The 22382-nt window shown below is 43.0% G+C and overlaps 1 non-coding gene across 1 annotated transcript; it reads left to right on the forward strand.

Moving 5' to 3' along the window:
* Positions 1–4235: 4235 nt before the first annotated feature.
* Positions 4236–4354, forward strand: LOC145408861 (5S ribosomal RNA). Its single transcript, XR_013898980.1, has one exon. It is a non-coding gene; the product is annotated as a 5S ribosomal RNA (ribosomal RNA).
* Positions 4355–22382: the final 18028 nt, after the last annotated feature.

Raw genomic sequence — 22382 nt, forward strand, 5'->3', positions numbered from 1 at the left:
CAAAGGCCATGAGCCCGCAATAACTGTTCCTCCCAATAGAAAAACAAAATACAAGAGAGAGCCAAATTCAAGATCATTTCGAGATGCCTGGACACAATGCGTTTGAAAAACTGGAGATCACAGGAAGCAGGAGATACAGACAGAGGGAGACAGTTCCAGAGTTGACCTGTTGCATAATTGATGGACTGGGAGTAACGGTTAACTCTTGCATTAGAGAGTTGGACAGAAAAGGGATGAGAGTTTGTTGCTAGACGGGTGATACGCGCCCGTCGTAGAGGTGGAGGGATTCAAGCAGACAGTTCAGAGGAGCAGTGACCATTAAAGTAGCTATAGAAAAGAGATAAAGATGCAACAGTGTGGCGAAGTGACAGAGGTTGAAGACAGCCAGCAAGAGGAGGAGAGTTAATGAGACAAAAAGCCATTGACTCCACCCTATTGAGAAGAGCTGTATGTGGGGAGCCTCCCCACTCATGCGAGTTGTACTCCACACAGGGGCGGATAAAACCCGTGTATAGTCAACAATTGTGCTGGGGTAAAGAAGGAACGGAGTCGGCTTAGCACACCTAATCTCTTGGGAGCAGATTTTACAAGAGATGTAATATGATCTTTCCAAGACAAGTCCCGAGTGAATGAAACCCCAAGCCACCAACTCATTATAATATCCAAGGATTACATGCACTGGCGTTATTATAATTCATTTAACCTCCAAGTATGGAGGTTGTAGCATCACTGAAACAGTGATATGTTAATCGATGTATTATAACCACTCTACTGGTGCTGCTGCAACTCAATGCACCTGCCACGTAAAGAACAACACGGCAGCCACCTCCATCTTCAACACATTACTCCCCGTACTACCTGGAACTGGAGTCTAGTGTATATGTAGCAACTGTATGTAGGTAGGGAGGTAGGCACATGTAAGCAGCAAGGTAGGCAGCCAGGTCTATATAGGCAGGTATGTAATTAGGTAAGCAGTCTGGTATGTAGGTCTGTGGGCAGGCTGGTAGGTAGGTAGGTCTGTAAGGAAGCTGGCAGAAACATGTGTACTTGTGGGTAGATTTATGGACAGGCAGGTATAGGACGTAAGTTATGGATGAACTGATGTATAAATAGATAACTGGATTAACAGATTCCTATATTTATGAAAATACTAGAAAGTATTTATAAACATTAAGAAACTGAGAGGCTTACACAGTTGCACAGTAGCCAGAGAAAATACTGCAAATAAACTTCAAGACATTAATAAGTACCCAGTTAGGGAAACAACGTAAGGTGGTAGTTAACCTGTAACATACAAATCAATAAATACCTTTACATGGACGAATAAATGGATGTGGTATATACATATAATGAATATTTCATAACACAAATGCTTCAGTTAAGAAAGAAGTGATGATAAAAAGCAACACCGAGTAATATACAAACAAACAAACCAATACCCAATACTTGTAAGGCAGATTGACGGTTTGATATGTACTCGAAAATGAAAAGTAAAATATTGAATGAAAATCTGCACAGCATATGGATACAGAATAAATTACTAAGGAAGAGGTGTTAAGAAATCGAATGCAGCTCAGAGGACGACTGCAAATCCCTTCAACCCGATAACGCATTCATTCTTGTTCTTTGCTGACGATTTTGAACTGCGTAGAAACCCTTTGTTGTGACGGGGTATAAACAGTCTTCATTAACACCTTCAATTCCTTCATGTAGTTTTGGTGGTTAGTTTTGCTCCCTCGGACGGTTGTACTCAGTTTAGAAAATCTTCCTATACTCTGTTTACTTTATTTAGGCAAATAATTGGCATATCTCCATCTTGAATGCTGGATTGTAACAAGAGATTAACACTAGGGTATGATGCGTGTCACAAAGAAGTGCTATGGAAAGGGTACAGAACCGTAGTATTCTCAATTTGTCACTGACCTAACATAAGGGAAATTAGGTGAATAAAGACGAAAATCTCCGCCTAGTTAAAAGTGAATGAACGATAGCAGTGAAGGAATTAATGATTACTATATTAATAAGTACAACTAGAAAAAATAAGATCAATAAAATCGTCCATATATGTGGCAAGAATAAAATTTTTAAATAAGCCATCGGAGTGAAGTGGTTCATTCTCGCTGCTTCCTGATGATTTTCGTTACTTTGGAGAAGTATTTTATAGTGACAGTTTGGAATAGTCCCATTAATTCCTTCCTTCACTGATTTCTCTCCCTCAGCTGAACACAAGCGTCTGAAGGCAGCATAAATAGACATATAAAGAAAGAAATAATAAAATGATTTGACAGGAGACTAGCTGTAGATGTAAGGCGCCTATATTATTACAAAGTTAATGGTCAAGGTTGAAGGGAGAAATTGAAAATGTTGATACTCACGGCATTCCATCATCGGTGCTGCCAAACAAGGTTCCGTTATTTTCCCATTACTGCATATTTTCCATTCTTCAATAATTTCTTCACTCAACGTGCTGTATTGATTTCTCTTATTCACTCGTCACTACACAGGAATAAATCAGGAATTCATTTTTTTCATGGTTTATTCATGGCATACGTCAAAGCTTTAAGTGATCGGTTTAGTTCCACGAAAACAACCTTTACTTAAATATCGTTTACTCTTCTCTGGGCAATTTGTCATTAATCACATCACGACTTTGAATCATTCGCATCCGTGCTGATAAATGGGTTATCGGCGAGAAAATCAATCACTTGTCTTTAGTAATTATGCTTCGTGTTCAAGTCACTGAATACGAAGCTGCTCACTTTTCCTTAGTTTTCTGGCTATTTCTGAGTACTGTCAATATCACCAAACAGACACAAACACTCTACGGTCATCAAAGTATATCGCGTCACAGTAAGAAGTTCCGAAATCAGGAAATAACTGTAAAATGAAAAACTATTGGCATATCGTTGACCAGCCTCACGTGTTCCCGTCACCAGCATAAACACACTTATTGTCCCTCATTTCCCCCGTTTTCCTGTACCGTCGATAGTCACAGCTAGTCATAGTCACTGTACGATCACCAGCGTATATCAACTGAATAGTTTAAGAATAGCAACGAAAAATGGATAACTAGACTTCTTATGGTGGCAGTGTAGGCTTCTCGTTCTCACGCCACCAACATCACTCGAACTGCCTTCATTTTTTCGTTACTTTCAACACCATCCATACTCTCAGGTATACACACGCACTCGCTATTCATAAAATTACACAGTATCTCCGTCGGAAGTCAAGGAGTGAAGAAAACAAAACGAGAAAAAAAATAGTGAAGAAAGTGAACACTCTTGCCATCCCACCTCCAGTCTACCCTCTGTCCCTCTCCCTCTTCCTCGTGGAGTGACTGATCTGCTATTGTTAACCAAATCAGGGACACTATTCATTTTTTTTTTCCATTAATTCCATCGCTTCCCATGCCGTCGGAGTCATATATTATGAATAAATTAATAACATGGTAATGGAAATACTCGCTTCAGAGCAATAAAATATGCAAGGACAGTCTAAAATTAATTAGTTACCAAGGGATGTATTACAGAAAGTGTGTGTTGTTCAATGGGAGACACGGCTAGAAATAAATATTGATTCATTTATAATTTATGGTATTTAGCAGATCGTAACCCAAGTATTTTAGTCTTGCATCATTATTAACGAAGATTTCCTGGTAGTGTGTGGTGTACGTGAAATAAGAGCAGAATTGTTTATTAAAAGGCTAGAATAGGAAAACGTTATTTATATTTCAGCATCACACACAAACTGGCGGCTAGTTTGGAAAGACTCTGGGTCAGATTTACATTTTTTGATAATTTCCTGACAAAAGTGGTAATATTTTAGCCGTCCAGTGTTGGTAAAATATATCTCAGTATTGAATATGTAACAAAAATGGAAGACATGACGTGGACAAAAATGTATTACAATTCCTCTTTGCATAATTATCTCAGTTACTTCGCAAGAGAGCAATCTCGATTAAATAAATAAATCCAGTTAGGTGAATGTTACAGGAAACGAGGTACCAGATTAATTCGTGAAGTTACGAAATACATAATTATTATGGTACCATGTACAAAAGCCTCTGTAATTATGCGTAAAATATTGAGACTAGAAAATACAATAGCCAAGTCTTCCCGTGACATTAAAAAATATGCTGTGTACCAATATCTATCGATCTGCCTATAGACATATAGACTGACTGATAACTATGTAGACAGGCAGACTGTCTCAGTAATTTGATATATGCAAATGATGCCAACGGCCATACCACGTTGAGTACACCGCTTCCCGTCCGATCAGCGAAGTTAAGCAACATTGGGTCTGGTTAGTACTTGGATGGGTGACCGCCTGGGAACACCAGATGCTGTTGGCATCCCTACGTGTCATGTGGGGTTGGTGGAGGATTAGTGCCCCTCCCTGTAAAACAATTAACTCTAAGCCCTTGGCCACCCTATCTGGGATATATGGCGTCTGGCAATGAATGAAATGAAAAAATGTCTGTTTTTTCCCATACTAAATATAGTCGGACCCTCCAGTCTCATACAAATTTAAATCAATTAATATGCATGAACGGTAATTTAATTATCGTTATGAGTTACTACATCTGATAAAGAACTCATTATTCGTAGGTGTCGTTAATGTTATATTACTGTTGTTTTGTTACTGGCATCATTATTACTATTATTGCTATTAGCGATGCTATTCATTAATACCTAACGACGTGCATTTCCACAGTAAATAATAATAATAATAATAATAATAATAATAATATTATTATAAGTGGCTTCAACTTGCAATTAGAAGTGGTGATGGGGCTTGCTACTTTTATTACTGAATTACGGAACCGAAATCATAAATGTAACCATTTATTATTATTATTATTATTATTATTATTATTATTTTGCGCCAGAGCAAGATCGTGCAAGCAGAATGAAAGAAGAGTTCTAGGCAAATATGGAAGCATGCATTGAAAAGTTTGAGAGAATGAAAGAGTGTTTTTGATTGAAGGTGGATGGAGTAGTTGGTGAGTGGGGTGTGTCTGCAGAAGTGGATGAGAATGGCAGTGCTCTAGTGGACATCTGTGTCGGGAATGGGTTGGTGATAGCCAGTACCCTCTTTAGGCACAAAATGATCCACATGTATACGTGGCGAGTGACGAGATGAGTGGATGGTGAACTGAGTGAATGAAAGGCAATGATTGATTGTGTGTGTGGATGGCAGAATGAAAACATGAGGCTACGAGGGCCTTTTTATTGATCAATTATTTCAGTGCCTTTTTCGAGGTGCTGTCGAGTGAGGGAGGTGTGACTAGTTCTACAATGACTTTGCTGATCCGCTCTGTAGGTGAGATGTGAGACGCCTTGACAATTTATTCCTCGCCATTCCTACGTGGGTATGAGGCCCACAGTCCTCACTTGTGCAAGTATATTGGTAGATGACGTGGTCTCCTTGCATAGACGTGTACTTTCCTCGGCAGGGCTGTTCTTGAGTAGTAGATGGGAGGCTTTGCAGGACTTGTAGTGTGTGATTAGCGCGATGCTTTTGTTAGGATCTGTACATTGGACATTTTTTCTGGATGATATTCTTCATTATTCTCTCGTTAGTTTTTACGAGCGAGCGAGCGATGTTTACTCTGTTAAGTTTTGAAATCAGCCGCCTGGCCTGACCCGGCCCGACCCGACCATCACACTGAGCAGACGCTAAAAACCTGACTCATATGTAGAGCTGAAATTCTTTCTGCATGTGATACATTTTTTTTTTTTTTTAATTTTATTATCAACTAAAAAACTCATATAAAGGAACCCCTTGGAATCTCGAAACTTCCAAGGAAGTGTTCGGCTCTAATCGGTGAACGCCTGAATTAAGAAATCAAACTACAGAAGATTGTCAGTCGTAATACCGTGTTTTTTTTTTTTTTTTTTTTTTTTTTGCATCAGCTCGAGCAATTAAATAACGGAGATTTCGCCTATAATTTTACGTTAACGTTTTTGTTGTGTTTTGAGGGCGAAATCACTAAGGAAAAACACTCCAGTTCTGGCTTTAATCATCTCATCAAAACCAAGTCTTTATCGTTTCAGCTTAGGCGACACGGCAAGTTGGCAGCGGAGATTGTAGAATATGTATACATAAATCAGAAGGAAACTGTGATATAACATGGCACTTGCTCTCTCGTCACGCGCTCACAAAGCGCACTTTACTGGTATATTCTGGACATGTTATTTCGGTAGTATAAACTTATTTCTTCGTTATTGAGAGAAGGTGCTCTGTAACTTGAGTACCATTTGTTAACTTCGTTCTTCACTACGTCTTCCACGTCGCTATTCCGATGTCCATTATTCATGAGAACTTGCGTATGTCTTTCCGCCTCTGAATGAACACTGCTCCATGAGGAACAGTGGGTGAGGGTGTGGCGGACGTAGGCACTGATGGTGGTGCGTAAATATCGCTGAGGGCGTTCACTTTTGTCGCTGAGACAGCGCCCTTTATTGGATTATTTTACGAAGACAGCAGCTATGAAACCAGAGTTGCGGGTTGTCTCTGGGACATCGAGGACGAGGAGGCAGTCCTGGGTAGACTCTCTGAAAGTGAAATTTAGGCCAGAGGCGTCGAGGAGGTGCTGTCTGAGGATCTGAAGTACTTTGATGTCTTTTACCCCAACGAAAATTCCTCGACACAGTGGCAGTAGACTGAAGGACGGTTGTTAGTCAATATAGTTTCGCCTCGATTATACCCATAAAAAATGTGTAAAGAGGGCTCCTAAAGGGCTGCCCATGGCAACACCATCTATCTGTCGGTACATCTTTCTACGGGGCCAGATGAAGTTTTTTTTTTTTTTTTTTTTTTTTTGGGGGGGGGGGTACAAAGTTCCAACAGCGTGCAGAGGCAGGTTTCTGGCATGCCGAGGGGCGTAGTTTCTTCACACCTATATACTCATTCGGGGATGAATTGCATCGTTCTGTCCACGCGTACGTTGGTAAAACGGTGGATGGTATGGTGATGAGGGAATGTGAATCAATAGTCTGTTGATAAGGGTGTATGTGAATGAGTTTGACGGTGGAGAGCGAGTGGTAGGACAAGAAGAATGTGGATGAACATGTGGAAAGCGGCTTGGAAGGGCAAGAAGGTGGTTAGGCATGTGGAAGGAGGCGTGATAGGTCAAGAAAGAGGTGGAAGGACATGGTAAATGAGTACGTGAGCAAGCGGAGTGTGGAGGTGGATGAGGCCTGGGAACTGAGACGGAATTGAAATGGATAATGTGGTAGGTGGAGGCGCTCACCATCCACTCACTCGATGTAGTGTTGCTCTCGGGTGTCTGCCCTTTCCTCTCCTCCATCCTACTTTTCTTCCATCTTCTTCTGTCTTTCTTTCCTTCATTCTTTCCTCGTCCTTCTGCCTATGGGTGACTTTACACTCCCTCTTATGTCTTTCTTTCCTTAATTTTTTCCTCTTTCTTCTGCGTGTGGGTGATTCTACACTGAGTGACTAGCCAAATGGTTTCCTGTACACCAGGAAACCATTTACTACGCTGGGTGGTAACCATATAACCAAATTTTGGCGCCTGGTGGTTTAGTGGGTAATCACGGAGCTCCAATCGGATTGAGCCGGTGAAGGTTTATATCCAATGGGTGGTTGGGGTTTATTGCTCACGTAATGCCACTCAGGGATGAGTGAGGCTGGTCACTCTCATCTTATGTCAGGACCAACTGCTTAGTCCCGGGCTCCTACGCTCCTCATGGGGCAGCGTAGGATTGGATGATGGATGGATGGGTGGATGAAAGAAGTATGGAGAAGCACTAGACAAGAGTATGTATGACAGTTTGAAGGTGGGAGGTGACGTGGTGGCTAGGACGGTGGACGGATGTGGTGAAGGAGTGTGTGAGGAAGCAAGGTGTGGAGGCTGAGGAGCTGACGGGGTAGGGAGGGACGGACGGGAGGTAGAGGTGAGAAGAGGAAATGGAGTGGAGAAGAGGGAAGTGAGGGCATGGATGGGGAGAGGGAAAAGGAAGGAAAGAGAGGAAGTGGGAGGGGAGAAAGGAGAATGGTGAACGAAGCGGGAGGCAGTGGGAAGAATGGAAGTGAGGTTGGGAGGAGGTGGATGGGAGGGGGAGGGGAGAAAAGGATGACTGAAAGAGACTAAGGTGGGTTAGATGGTAAGGAAATATGATCTAGAAGAAAGATGATAGCTAATTATTTCTCTCTCTCTCTCTCTCTCTCTCTCTCTCTCTCTCCCTGCTTTCACCCTTTTTCCTTTCCTTTCCTTCTAAATTCTTTACCTTTCCCTCGTTTCTCTACCCTACACTTCCACCCACAACCCCTCTCTACTCCTGACTATTCCACCCTTCAATCCATCCACTCCTCCCTACCCTCCTCCCTAGCCCATCATTCTATCCACCCCTCTCCCCCTCTCTAAACTACCTCTCCATGCACCGCCTTTCTCTCCTCCTCCCTACCTTCTCGCATATCTCCCCCACCGCTCCTCTGCCTTTCTCTCCTCCCCTCTCCCCTCTCTCCCTCCTACCCCTTCACCCCCTCACCTTGTCTCTCCTCCCTCTCTGCCTCCAGATTTTTCTTGTCTCTCCTCCCTTCTCCTCTTACCCTTCTTCTCTTCGATTCTTCTGTCTTTTTTGTACCACTTTACCTCCCCCTTCTTCCTCTCCTCCCAACCCCCTCCCTCTCCACCCCTCCCCAACCCTTACTCTACCCACTCTAAACCCTCCGTCCCTCCCCACCCCCTCTGTCAGATCTAATCTTCTCTCCCTATCTTGCATCTCTTCCCCTCCCCTCCACCACTACCCTTCAATCTCTCCCCCTCCCACCTACTCCTCCCCTCCATAACCCCTCCCCCTCAAAACTCAGCTAACTGTGAGAGTAAAAACATAATATTTCCCCTACCCCTTCCTCATCTCTCCCCCCTCCCATCACTTCTGCTTCTCCCTCTTATCTCCCTTTCCTCCACATCTCCCCCTCTTTTCCCCTCTCCCTCCTTACTCCCTCCTGTACCCTCTTTCGCTCTTCCTCTCCCCTCTCTTTGAAACCTTCCTCTTCTCTGTCTCCTGCTGTCGTCCTTCCCATCCTTCCAACATTCCAGTACCTCCCCCTACCCCCTCACTACTCATACTGCCTTCTTTCTCCCCCCCCCTTCTCATTCCCTCTGTCTCTGTCTGTCTGTCTGTCTGTTTGTCTGTCTGTCTGTCTGTCTCTGTGTCTCTGTCTGTCTGTATGTCTGTCTCTATCTGTCTGTCTGTCTGTGCTCTGTCTCTGTTTCTGTCTCTGTCTGTCTGTCTCTGTCTCCCTCTCTCTTAACCCAGGTAAACTTCCAGCACAGGCCTCATAAATCCTTTCCAGCATTAAGAGAAGCCTTAACCTCATTCTGGCTGCCACCCCACCATTACCTTCCACTCACAGGCAGGCAGGTCATCGCCCAACCATTACCCCTTCAATCCCATTAGGTATTTTTAGCTTACTTTAGCCACGTGGAGAGGATGGAAAGTGAGAGACTAACGAGGAGAGTATATGTGAGTGAGATGGAGGGGGGAAGAGGGAGGGGGAGGCCAAGGATGAGATGGTGGGATGGAGTGGAGAGGTATATGAGAGAGGGGGGTGTGAGCTGGGAGCAGGGCAGCGAAATGATGGGAGACAGGGCGATATGGAGGCGATTTGTTTGTGGCCACCCCTTACGGGATTAAGGCGTCTAGCAATAGATAGATAGATAGATAGCTTACTCTTCCCCCAACAAGAAGGTTTTATTCAGAATAGCACAGCCTTTTATAACTACAGGTGGGAGCAATCGTCTTCATTAACCTCTTCACCTCAATGTTGTATTTTGTTATATTTAATTCATCTAACTATATACCTAGGCTGCTTCCCCCAAACAAAGGGAGGCAGCCGAGACAGGACGACACACTCCCAATTTGCTCATCCACACAAACACATTCATTTGCATCTTAGCCCCAAGGGGAGAGCCTCACCGCACCACACCGCACGAGGGTCAACTGTGCAAACGATTTTATCCACACCTGCTGAGGTCCCTCCCAGAGAGGAAGGTGATGGCAACAAGATTTAACATCTTCAGTTTGGAAAGTGTTTATGAAGGATAATAAAATGAGGCTATTAGTGGAAGAACTGAGAGAGAGAGAGAGAGAGAGAGAGAGAGAGAGAGAGAGAGAGAGAGAGAGAGAGAGAGAGAGATTAACAACAGCTGAAGAACAAGAGAGAGAGGGGAGTGAGATGAAAGAGGAGGTGGGACGGAAAAGGTTCAGCACAAAGGCGTAAATGGAGAGAGAGAGAGAGAGAGAGAGAGAGAGAGAGAGAGAGAGTTGTACACCAGAAAACATAAAGGCAAAGCACCAGTCTATCATCCACTCTCTATACACAAATCTAACCCTATCTGCCATCTGTGTTCCCATGCCAACATTTTTTTTAGTAATACGTTGCTATACAAGTCAGGTGTGGACGTGGTACTGGGTATAACATAAACGCTTTGGGTAATACACTGTTATACTTAAGTCAGGTGTGGACGTGGTAACTGGGTATAACATAAACGCTTTGGGTAATACATTGCTATACAAGTCAGGTGTGGACGTGGTAACTGGGTATAACATAAACGCTTTGGGTAATACATTGCTATACAAGTCAGGTGTGGACGTGGTAACTGGGTATTACATAAACGCTTTGGGTAATACAATGCTATACAAGTCAGGTGTGGACGTGGTAACTGGGTATTACATTAACTCACTGGGTAATACACTGTTATACTTAAGTCAGGTGTGGACGTGGTAACTGGGTATAACATAAACGCTTTGGGTAATACATTGCTATACAAGTCAGGTGTGGACGTGGTAACTGGGTATTACATAAACGCTTTGGGTAATACATTGCTATACAAGTCAGGTGTGGACGTGGTAACTGGGTATAACATAAACGCTTTGGGTAATACACTGTTATACTTAAGTCAGGTGTGGACGTGGTGGTGCGTCACAGGCTACTCCACTGAACGCCTCAAATAACCTGCAGACAACAACAGCACACTAAGTTATTCGTTATTGGACTGAGAAGATTAAATACTCCACTACACGAAATAATCCCTAAACCACGCAAAACCATCCGCACCAACGACAGTAGTAGTAGTAGCAGTAGTAACAGTAGCTGTAGTAGTAGTAGTAGTTGCAACCCCAGCTTAATCTAAATGTGAACCCAGTTGACTGCAGGCTGAACTTACCCTTCTCTTGCAATCCACCATCTTCCTTTTGGCGAAAAAGAAGAACTGAGGCCAGGCAGTGGAGCCACCCGGCCATACCAGTGCCACCACGTGAAGGCGTCCCTCTCCAGCAAGGGTAACTCATAAATACGTCACGGGACTGGAAGGGTTAAGTCAGGTTTCCTCTTAGTGAATAAAATAGTGTGGTGTTGGCGGGAGTAAAATGACCCTTCCGGATTAGCGAGGTTTACGGAATAGCGAAGCGCGGATAAGAGAGAGTTTTGTTGTACCGTATATATTACGGAATAGCGAAGGGCGAATAGGAAAGTTTCATTGTAAATATTACGGAATAGTGAAATGCGGATAAAAGAGAGTTTTGTTGTAAATATTACGGAATAGTGAAGCGCGAATAAGAGTTTTGTTGTAAATATTACGGAATAGTGAAGCGCGAATAAGAGTGAGTTTTGTTGTAAATATTACGGAATAGTGAAGCGCGAATAAGAGTTTTGTTGTAAATATTACGGAATAGTGAAGCGCGAATAAGAGTTTTGTTGTAAATATTACGGAATAGTGAGGCGCGAATAAGAGTTTTGTTGTAAATATTACGGAATAGTGAAGTGCGGATAAGAGTTTTGTTGTAAATATTACGGAATAGTGAAGTGCGGATAAGAGTTTTGTTGTAAATATTACGGAATAGTGAAGTGCGAATAAGAGTTTTGTTGTAAATATTACGGAATAGTGAACGGCCAATAAAAGAGAATTGTGCTGAAACAGACAGACAGAGACAGAGACAGAGACGGAGAGAGAGAGACAGTAGCTAAGTGCAGATAAGAGAGAAAGAGTTTTATTGTAAATCTGGCATTAAATTTTAGCAGAGACGATGGCATTTGTGAGGGTGGCATTTTGTGAGATGAGACGACCTGAGAGAAACGGGAGGGAGGGGGTGAAAAGTTACTTATTTTTTGCTTATTTATTAACTTATTTATTTATTTATTTTTCGTTTATTTTTTACTTATATTTATGGAGGGACTAGAGAATGAAACGAAACAAAGAAAATTAGTTTAGGGATATTTATACCGATTAAGACATATATGTTTATCTATCAGTGAATCTATCCATCTCCTGATAAACATAAACAGAGAGAGAGAGAGAGAGAGAGAGAGAGAGAGAGAGAGAGAGAGAGAGAGAGAGAGAGAGAGTGACGGAATTCGGCAGAGAGCGAAAAAGAAAGGGGAGGGAGGTGGTAAGGAAGGGGTGTGGGGATGGGGATGAAGTGGGGTGGAAGTGGGGTGGAGGTGGGGTGAGGGTGGGGATAGGGATTAGAGTGAAGAGGGGGTGAGGGTGGGGTATTGGTGTGTGGGGAGGATGGTGGAGTCCAGGGGAGGGGGGAGGGGGGCCAAAAGTCATCACAGATCATTATTCAAGACTAATTTATGGCCTGACTTTAGCTCAGTATTTTCTCCTCGCTGTTTCCAGTTACTGATGAAGCCAAATGATTTATGAGAGAGAGAGAGAGAGAGAGAGAGAGAGAGAGAGAGAGAGAGAGAGAGAGAGAAATACACACACCATGCAGACTTTCAGGGCCTGGATTTACTAAACTACTGTGGAGAAGAGAAGGACAAAATTCTCTCTCTCTCTCTCTCTCTCTCTCTCTCTCTATATATATATATATATATATATATATATATATATATATATATATATATATATATATATATATATAACAGAACGGAGGAAGGAAAAACAAATGGGAAAAAAAAAAATAATCCATACACCAGATTACTGGTGTCCTCTATTCATAAAATATCTGTAACAATTAGACTTGAACAGCTGTGGGTTGAAATTTGGAGGAAAACAACTCTGGGGAAGCGAGTTCCAGAGAGATGCAGTTCGGGGAATGAAAGAATTCTGATAGGCAGAAGTTCTGCAATATGGTTGAGTGACATTCCAGTCATGAGCGCTACCAGATGCCCGTGTAGCACGAGGGAAGGCATGGAGAGGTGGCACCATGGACGCAACTTCGTCTGAGCATTTGCCAAAAAAATATCTGTAAAATAATGCAAGAGAGGCAACATTCCTTCTTACTTGCAGGGGAGGTAGTTTATATGTAATGGCAGGGTTGTTAATGATTCTAACAGCTTTATTCTGAATTTTGTCTAGTTGTCTTAATGCAACCTCTCCACAACCATTCCACAAGGGTGAGCAATATTCAAGCTGAGAGCGCACATGACTCTTATAAATTATAGCTAACTGCTCATCGGCGAAGAAGTTACGGACTCTGTACAATAATCCAAGTTTCTTTGAGGCGGTTTTAGCAAGTGATCTGACATGAGAGGTCCAGCTGAGGGCACTGTTAAGTGAGACACCAAGAATTTCAATACTTTTGGAGATGGGAATATTAGTAGCACTGAAGGTAATGTACGAATCTGGCAATATCTGTCTATTAGTAAACTGTATATATTTAGTTTTACTAGCATTAAAAGAAACAAGGCTGTTTTGTCCCCGTTCACTGATTGTAGCTAGATCTTGATTTATGGAGATGGCTGTACTGAGTTGAGAGGTAGAAATATTAGACTTTGTAAATGGATGTCTGAGTGTGAATGAACTATGTAATGTTGAGTCATCTGCATATGAGTGAACGGGATTGTGAGTGACAGATAAGAGATCATTAATATGAACCAGAAATAGGGTTGGCGCCAGAACTGATCCCTGCGGCACGCCGGCGTTAATTGAGTGGAAATTCGAATATACATCATCTACTTTTACTCTTATTTTCCTGTCACTAAGATAAGAAGAAATCAAAGGAACAAAAGACGTTAGTCCATAGCAAGGGAATTTGGACAGCAGGGAACGGTGCCATACTCTGTCGAAAGCTTTAGAGATATCAAGAGCTACTGCATGAGTTTCTCCAAAAAGATCAATTGATTGATGGATGGTATGAGTTAAGAGATTGAGTATGTCAATGGTGGATCTTTCGTGGCGAAAACCGTATTGTCTATCACTAATTAAGTTGTTGGATTCAAGATGTTTAACAATATGCTTATTAATTAAAGTTTCAAATACCTTACCAAGAGAAGATGTGACAGCTATTGGTCTGTAATTGGAGGGGTCAGACGAACTTCCTTTCTTCGGAACTGGGTGGATATTGGCTTCTTTCCATGAATTTGGGAATAAAGAAGTACGTATGCATAGTCTGAATAATTTGGCTAGGACAGAGGCAAGTTCAGGGGAACACTTTTTCAAAACAATTGGCGGAATTCCATCTGGGCCTGGAGCTTTGTTGGTAGGTAAATTGTCTAGGATGGATTTTACGAATCTTGTCTGTATTTTAAGTGGGGCAATTTCGGGAGAATCAAGTTCCAGTACTGAGACATTCTGGCTGGTATCATCTATGGTAGAGTTTCTTGCAAAGGTACTAGCAAAGATATCTGCTTTCCCACGTGGGTCATTTGTAATATTGCCATCTGAAGATTTTAGTGGGGGAATGGAAGGTGACTTGTTAAAGTTATTATTGAAAGAATTAAGAGTTGACCAGAATATTCTATTGTCATTAGGGTTGTTAAGTAGTTTTGATGCTTGCTTCTGAAGAAAGTTTGATTTAGATAGATTTAATACAGCTTTTGCATGATTTCTAGCAATTTTAAATTGGGAGAGTGATTTAGATGTTTTTGATTTTAAGTAAGAGTTATATGCTAATGACTTTTGGGCTGTTGCTCTGGCACAATTGCCATCAAACCATTTTGGAGAGTTTGATCTTTTAGTGAATTGTTGACTTGGTATGAATAAATCCATACCAGCTAGTATTAAGTCGCAAATGTGGGACTGGGTAGAACTGGGATCACTAGAGAAGAAAGACTGCCATGGAACATCAGCAAGATAATTTCTAAATCCATCCCAGTCAGCCCTGTCAAAGTGCCATCGGGTCACCCTAACAGGTTCGGAATGGAGAGGTGTAGGAGGGTTAACTAATGAGACTTTGATGAGATTGTGGTCAGAGGATCCAAGTGGTGACAGTACCTCTATCCTGTATTGATCTGGATTATTTGTCAAGAAGAAATCCAAGAGATGGGCATTATGGTCAGGATTATCAGGTATTCTGGTTGGTTGCTTTACCAACTGGGTGAGATTAAACGATTCCGCAAACAGCTCGCATTCTAGACCAGCGTCGTCAGTCTGGGCAGAATGCAATAACCATTCAACATTGTGTATGTTAAAATCACCCAAAATGGTAATTTCATTGCCAAGGGCAAGGTCAAGGTTACTCAACTGAGTGGATATGGAATCAAATACACTGGGTTCCGAAGAAGCATTGGGGGAACGATAAACTGCACAGATATATTTGGTAATGTTTTGGCAATTTAATTTATATAATGAGTAATCAAAACTGGATGAAGTGAAGTTTAAAATAGTATCAACTGCATATTGGGATTTGATATAACAACAGGTGCCGCCCTTGTTTCGAAAGTTTGTAAGGAGATGGTAACCGGGAAAACAAAATGGAGATATATCGGTACAGGGTGAGATTTGTGGTTCTGTGAGGAAAAGGGCCAAAGGGGATATGGACTGAAGGAAAAAATGAACTGAGTTTAAATTTGTGGTAAGCCCGCGGATGTTGGTAAAGAATAAGGCCGCACCGTCACCTCTTCGCCGACGAGCATTCCCGGAAATAGCAACAGTCGCTGCCGGCACAGTCGCTTGATGGCGACCGGGAGGACCCTGTGCCTCCAGCCCTACCCTGCCGGTGGTGGCAATCCGAGGTACCACCTCATTTGACTGTAAAATTGCAGCGGCCATTACTAAAGATGTGAATAGAAGGTGTGATATGTTATGGGCATGTAGTGTGGTATAGACAGTTGAAGGTAGAGGTATTATGAGAGCATGCTGGCCTACTCTCTGTGTAAATGAATGCACTGAAAATGTTCAGAAAAGGGAGATGGTCAGGATCAAGTCCTGAGGGCTGGTAGAGAAACTTTCGCCAAGTTGGGATTTACTAAACACTCTTCAACTATACTCCTTTTATTCTAACTTGGCCTATAATTGCCATCGCTTCAATCTTAATTACAGAGATGTAAGAACAGATGAGCACTGGAATATGGTGCTAGTCACGAAGAAGTGCTGTGGAAAGAATGTAGACCCATAGCGTTGCCTTTTTCTGCCAGTGAGCTACATGAAATAAGTAAGAAAAGGACGAAAATCTGGGCCAAGTTAATGTGAAAGAAGTATAGTTACGGCGATCGTGGCCCATGGAGGGTTGGGGCCATTATTCATTCCTAACTTTAAATAGAGTAATATTTCGTAGTATTTAAGTGTGCTTTATAAATAACGCACTTGCATTAACACTGTCATATTTAACCGTGAATACCGTTTGGGTTTTTCAAAAGGAAAGTAGAGAGTGAAACCTACAGATGATACGCAGGAGTTTGGTTGCTTTCCTAAGTGATTGCTTGTGCTGTGAATTTGAGTTCGGAGGTAATTGACATCTGCTTGAAAGGAATGATGAACACTCTTTGAGATGCTAACTATTTCGGCAAAGCTGAAGTCCTCTTTCACTATCACTAAAGCAATAAAAATACACAAAATATATAACTTAGACAAGCTTGGGTAATCCTGCAGGAGACATGGACCACCTCTTAAATAAAATATAAATAAATAAACTCCCTCTGGGCCGATTCAGTAGCTTTGTAAAGGTGTACAGAAACGCGTTTTCGGGAGTGACTAGGATTCGTCCACAAAGGAAAAAACAAATAAGAAATGGGGTTAGGTTAGGTTTGGTTGTGATAAGTTTGTTTAGATTTGCATAAAATGGATTAGGTTGGGTTACGTAAGATTAGGATAAATTAGTTTAGGTTAAGTAACAAAAAATCAGATTAGGTTTGGATTGTCATAAAAAGACTTTGTATTTACTTGTAGAGAAGTTATATATATTAGACTTGTGGAAGAGCGGTTGTTATACTTGAGTAGCTTTATAAGTAGGTAATCTTCTTTCCCATTTGTCGTGCAATGACAAAGGAGAGATAAAGAATAGTATGGGACTATTTTTATTTGTCTTGGAAATATTAACAAGTCTCAGCACTGATAAGGGTAAATTCATGCCTGAAATGGTGTTCCAAGATGGAGTCAGTCTGTCTTCGGTGACACTGGGTATTGTAAATAAAAACCGCCATGCAAATGCTCCTCACCATTAAGTGGAATAAACAAAATTGAAACTTGAAAACTTGAGTGTATGTGAGTGAGATGGAGGAGCTGAGAGGGAGGGGGAGACCCAGTATGAGATGGAGGGATGGAGTGGAGAGGTATGTGGGAAACCAGGTATAAGTTGGGGGAAAGACAGGGCAATGGCAGGAGACAGGGCGACATGGAGGTGATTTATATGTGGTTACCTCCTACTGGATTAAGGCGTCTGGCTATAGACAGACAGAGACATAGCTAGAGACCTGAAAACGTTCTCAGAATTTACTCAAAGAATCCCATGACGGGCTTTAGTAAAGGAAAAGGTGAAGAAATCTGAAAAAAAAAAAAAAAATGGTGCTGCACGTCTCCGTGAAGATTATACATCCTGAAATAGCCCTAAATTTTGATTAATCACTTAAATTCCGCATAAATTTGATACCAAAATTCAAGTTTTATCCAAATTTCCGCGACAGATAATATATGTCGTGTGTGATGAACTATGGCTGGTAAACTGAGGCACAAGAAGATAAGTATAAGTTGGCCTGAGACAGACACAGGATTAACGGGTCTGCCACAACGTCGCTTACTAACCCACACGTTATTATATTTATGCCAAATTTAGGTTACTAACAGAAAACTAACTACGCTATGCTTACAACTGAAAACTTATGGATGTACTGTGTTTGGTGCTTGGTCGTGTTCCCTGGGTCGCTTCCACTACCGGTACTGTGACTGGCTACAGAGGTGTGTGGCGACAAAGTAATGTTAATCTCAGCACACGTGACAAGCCAGCAAGGGTCATGTCATCATAGTTTCCCTACGATAGAACATTATAGGCGGAATTTCTGATACTTATCTGTTACAGCTGATGTGAAACAGCGTAGTGTTACGACGGATAATCGTTTTATATTTGATTTCGTAATTGAGGCTGTTCACCGATTACAGCCGAACACTGCCCTGGAAAATTTGAGATTCCAGAGGGTTGCTACGTCTTTATGGGTGAGTTTTACCTGATAAAATTTATTGAATGAATTCATCACATGCAGAAAGAATTGCAACTCTATTCCACACAGGATTAACGTTACTACGGTAACTTCTGTTTAGCGTGACGGCCGAGTCGCGCCGGGCTGGGTCTGGCCGGGTCCGGCCTGGCCACTCATTTCCAGATTTAACTGAGAGTATAAACATCGCTCGCTCACTTCGCTCGGTCGCTTGTAATTACCGATTTCGTGAAGCAAGCGAACAAACGTACAGACAGACACACACATACACAGCTCTCTCTCTCTCTCTCTCTCTCTCTCTCTCTCTCTCTATATATATATATATATATATATATATATATATATACATTGTATACGGCATAATACCCGGTATATGTAGAGAGGGAAAAGGTTGGAGAATTTACCCCCAAAATACTGGTACAAAGGGCGTAATCCACAATGAAAATGGATGAAACAGTTAAAATGCCCCCGTTTTTTATGCGGCACAGGGGGACGGACGGGCTCTATTTTAAACCAGACCCATTACTATTTTAGTTTTATACTGTACACGTTTTTATGTTTTCACCTTTCTCTTTACTCCTGTCCTAATCATGATGCCATTTTCATTTGTCAGGCTTTAGTCCAAATGTTCTCTCTTCCTCTTTTCCCCTCCCTTCTTCACTCTACCCTCCTCTTCTCCCGTCCTCTCTCTTCCCGCGCATTCATTCTTCCTCCTTCACCCCCTGTTGTGTTTCCCTCCCTCTCCTCTTCCTTCCCAGCCTCTAGTCTTCCTCAGTGCACATTTAAGAATATGGATGCTGTAGTAATTCATTCAGTAATTTGGCGTCTTGTGTAGTGTTATCAGCAGCAAGGATGTTATATAAAGATGGAGGCGGCAACCAGCAGTTTATCATAGACAGATGAAAAATGAATAGATGCTGAATTATTGTGGCATCCTTCCATAAATCTTACTCTGCCAATAGATATATAAATAGATTACTAAGTAAGCCATGGTGCTGCTGCCTCATATTGTAAGTTATAAGGACTTGTGTGGCTCTAATGGGTTGGTGTTAAGTAATCAGTAATATTCAGTAGGCAGTCTACGCATCGCCGTAAATCTTAGCAAACCAATTTGTCTGATACATCGTGTGACTATGACGTCACTTCCGGCCACCAAGATGGCGGCCACCCTCTCACGCTGGCTCCACTCAACGCCTCGTTGTCGCCTCCATCTGTGATAAACTTCCTTCATCTGGACCTGCCGTGGTTTGGTGTTTATCGCGCTCGTCTCCCGATCTGCGGTGCACTGAGTCTGGGTTCGAATCTAGCCGTGGCGGACATTTAAGGTGATGGTGGTAGTGTGTCCTGCCATATGCTGGCACGTACTGGCGTCCTGTCACTTCACACCGATGACCTAACAACACAGCCAACACAACACTTCCACCTTCACCTCCGTTGTTCTGGCTACATACCACCCTTCATGATCCGGTCGTGGCCAGCATGGGCAAGGCTTAATTCTGGCCATCACTCTCCCTCCGAGAAAGTACGGTCCTGTAGTGGCCCTGATATGCAATGACACGGATATACAGTAGACACAGGAGAAAATTAATACACACACACACACACACACACACACACACACACACACACACACACACACACACACAAAGGCAACACAATTATATGCACGGAACACCACACACGCAACACGCAACAATAACAACATTAACGGGACACAAAGGAACTCTTGTATCTTAAGAGAGAGAGAGAGAGAGAGAGAGAGAGAGAGAGAGAGAGAGATGTACTAGAGATGCGGGAGCTTCATAAGTGTAATATTTGGCTTCATTAAAGTCGCTGAAATATAACATCGTAAAGCGGGGTCTTCAGGGGCCTAGTAAGGGCCTTGCTAACGTGTTAAAAGTCTACGGTAGTGAAGCACCTTGTTCAGAATAAAACATAGTGACGGACAGACGGACAGGGCAGCAGCTGCAGACTCTTGTGCATCTAAAAAAAAAAGGGAAGGAAAGAAGGAAAAAGGAAAAGAAGGAAATATGAAAAAGGAAAGAAGGAAAGTGGAGAAGATGAAGAGAGGATGAAGTAAATAATATTCCTTGGTAAATACCTGATTAACAAAGTATACAAAATGGTACGTAAATGTAAAGGTGCAGGACACAACAGACACACAGTATTTAGCATCATATCCTTTGTGTCATAACTCTACGGACACTACAACCCCTTCATCAACAGTACCTCCACTACCTTACTATACACACACACACACACACACACACACACACACACAGGATTTATTTAATTACGGCAGATAATTCGTACGGTAAATGCTAGAATGTGTGTGTGTGTGTGTGTGTGTGTGTGTGTGTGTGTTCTTGCTACCGCCTGACAATTTTCTTCACAAGACCATCACCCAGACCGACAAAGTTGGTACCCAAACTTTGTCTCAGAACACGATCCGTAAACATCTTTGTGCCTCCACGGCCGTGTGTACTGCAGGCAGAGAGAGAGAGAGAGAGAGAGAGAGAGAGAGAGAGACGAGGCCAACACACTGACTAAAGGCTTGGCTGGTTGGCCGGTGGATTATCTTTTGTCTTGTGTTGCAAAGTGACAGTCCCTGGTACAGTAGTCACCCCTCCCTCACCCCTCTCCCTCACCCCTCACATTCACCCCTCCCTCACCCCTCTCCCTCACCCCTCTCCCTCACCCCCCTCCCTGACACCTCTCCCTCACCCCTCTCCCTCATCCCTCTCCCTCACCCCTCTCCCTCCCCCTTCACCCTCACCCCTCTCCCTCACCCTTCACCCTCACCCCTCTCCCTCATCCCTCTCCCTCATCCCTCTCCCTCATCCCTCTCCCTCACCCCTCTCCCTCATCCCTCTCCCTCTTCCCTCTCCCTCACCCCTCTCCCTCATCCCTCTTCCTCATCCCTCTCCCTCACCCCTCTCCCTCACCCCTCTCCCTCATCCCTCTTCCTTCATCCCTCTCCCTCACCCCTCTCCCTCATCCCTCTCCCTCACCCCTCTCCCTCATCCCTCTCCCTCACCCCTCTCCCTCACCCCTCTCCCTCACCCCTCTCCCTCATCCCTCTCCCTCACCCCTCTCCCTCATCCCTCTCCCTCATCCCTCTCCCTCATCCCTCTCCCTCACCCATCACCCTCACCCATTCCAAACACACAGAAACACAAACGTGAATGAAGAGAAAAGCAAAGTTATTTCTCACACTACAAGCAAACAAGCAGGTGACTGACAAGGATAGCAGACAAATATTCCCTCACATTACAAGCAAACAAGCAGGTGACTGACAAGGATAGCAGGCAAATATTCCCTCACATTACAAGCAAACCAGCAGGTAAGTGACAAGGATAGCAGGCAAATATTCCCTCACATTACAAGCAAACCAGCAGGTAAGTGACAAGGATAGCAGGCAAATATTCCCTCACATTACAAGCAAACCAGCAGGTAAGTGACAAGGATAGCAGGCAAATATTCCCTCACATTACAAGCAAACCAGCAGGTAAGTGACAAGGATAGCAGGCAAATATTTCCTCACATTACAAGCAAACCAGCAGGTAAGTGACAAGGATAGCAGGCAAATATTCCCTTACATTACAAGCAAACAAGCAGGTAAGTGACAAGGATAGCAGGCAAATATTCCCATCACAAGCACAGGCAGCAGACCAGCCAGCAGTGAGGGGCTCAGCAGGAGGTCGTAAGGAAGGGGAGGGACGGTGGAAGGAGTGGCTGGTGAGGAGGCCAAGTATCAGGCAATGGTACAGGTGTTGGTATAATTAGTAGAGGCAGATGTACCCCAGTGACGGTACATCAGGCAATGGTACAGGTGTTGGTATAATTAGTAGAGGCAGATGTACCCCAGTGACGGTACATCAGGCAATGGTACAGGTGTTGGTATAATTAGTAGAGGCAGATGTACCCCAGTGACGGTACATCAGGCAATGGTACAGGTGTTGGTCTAATTAGTAGAGGCAGATGTACCCCAGTGACGGTACATCAGGCAATGGTACAGGTGTTGGTATAAT

The sequence above is a fragment of the Coenobita brevimanus genome, chromosome 78 (assembly GCF_032717465.1).
Source record: "Coenobita brevimanus isolate Jiangsu-jjx chromosome 78, ASM3271746v2, whole genome shotgun sequence".
Lineage (NCBI taxonomy): Eukaryota > Metazoa > Arthropoda > Malacostraca > Decapoda > Coenobitidae > Coenobita > Coenobita brevimanus.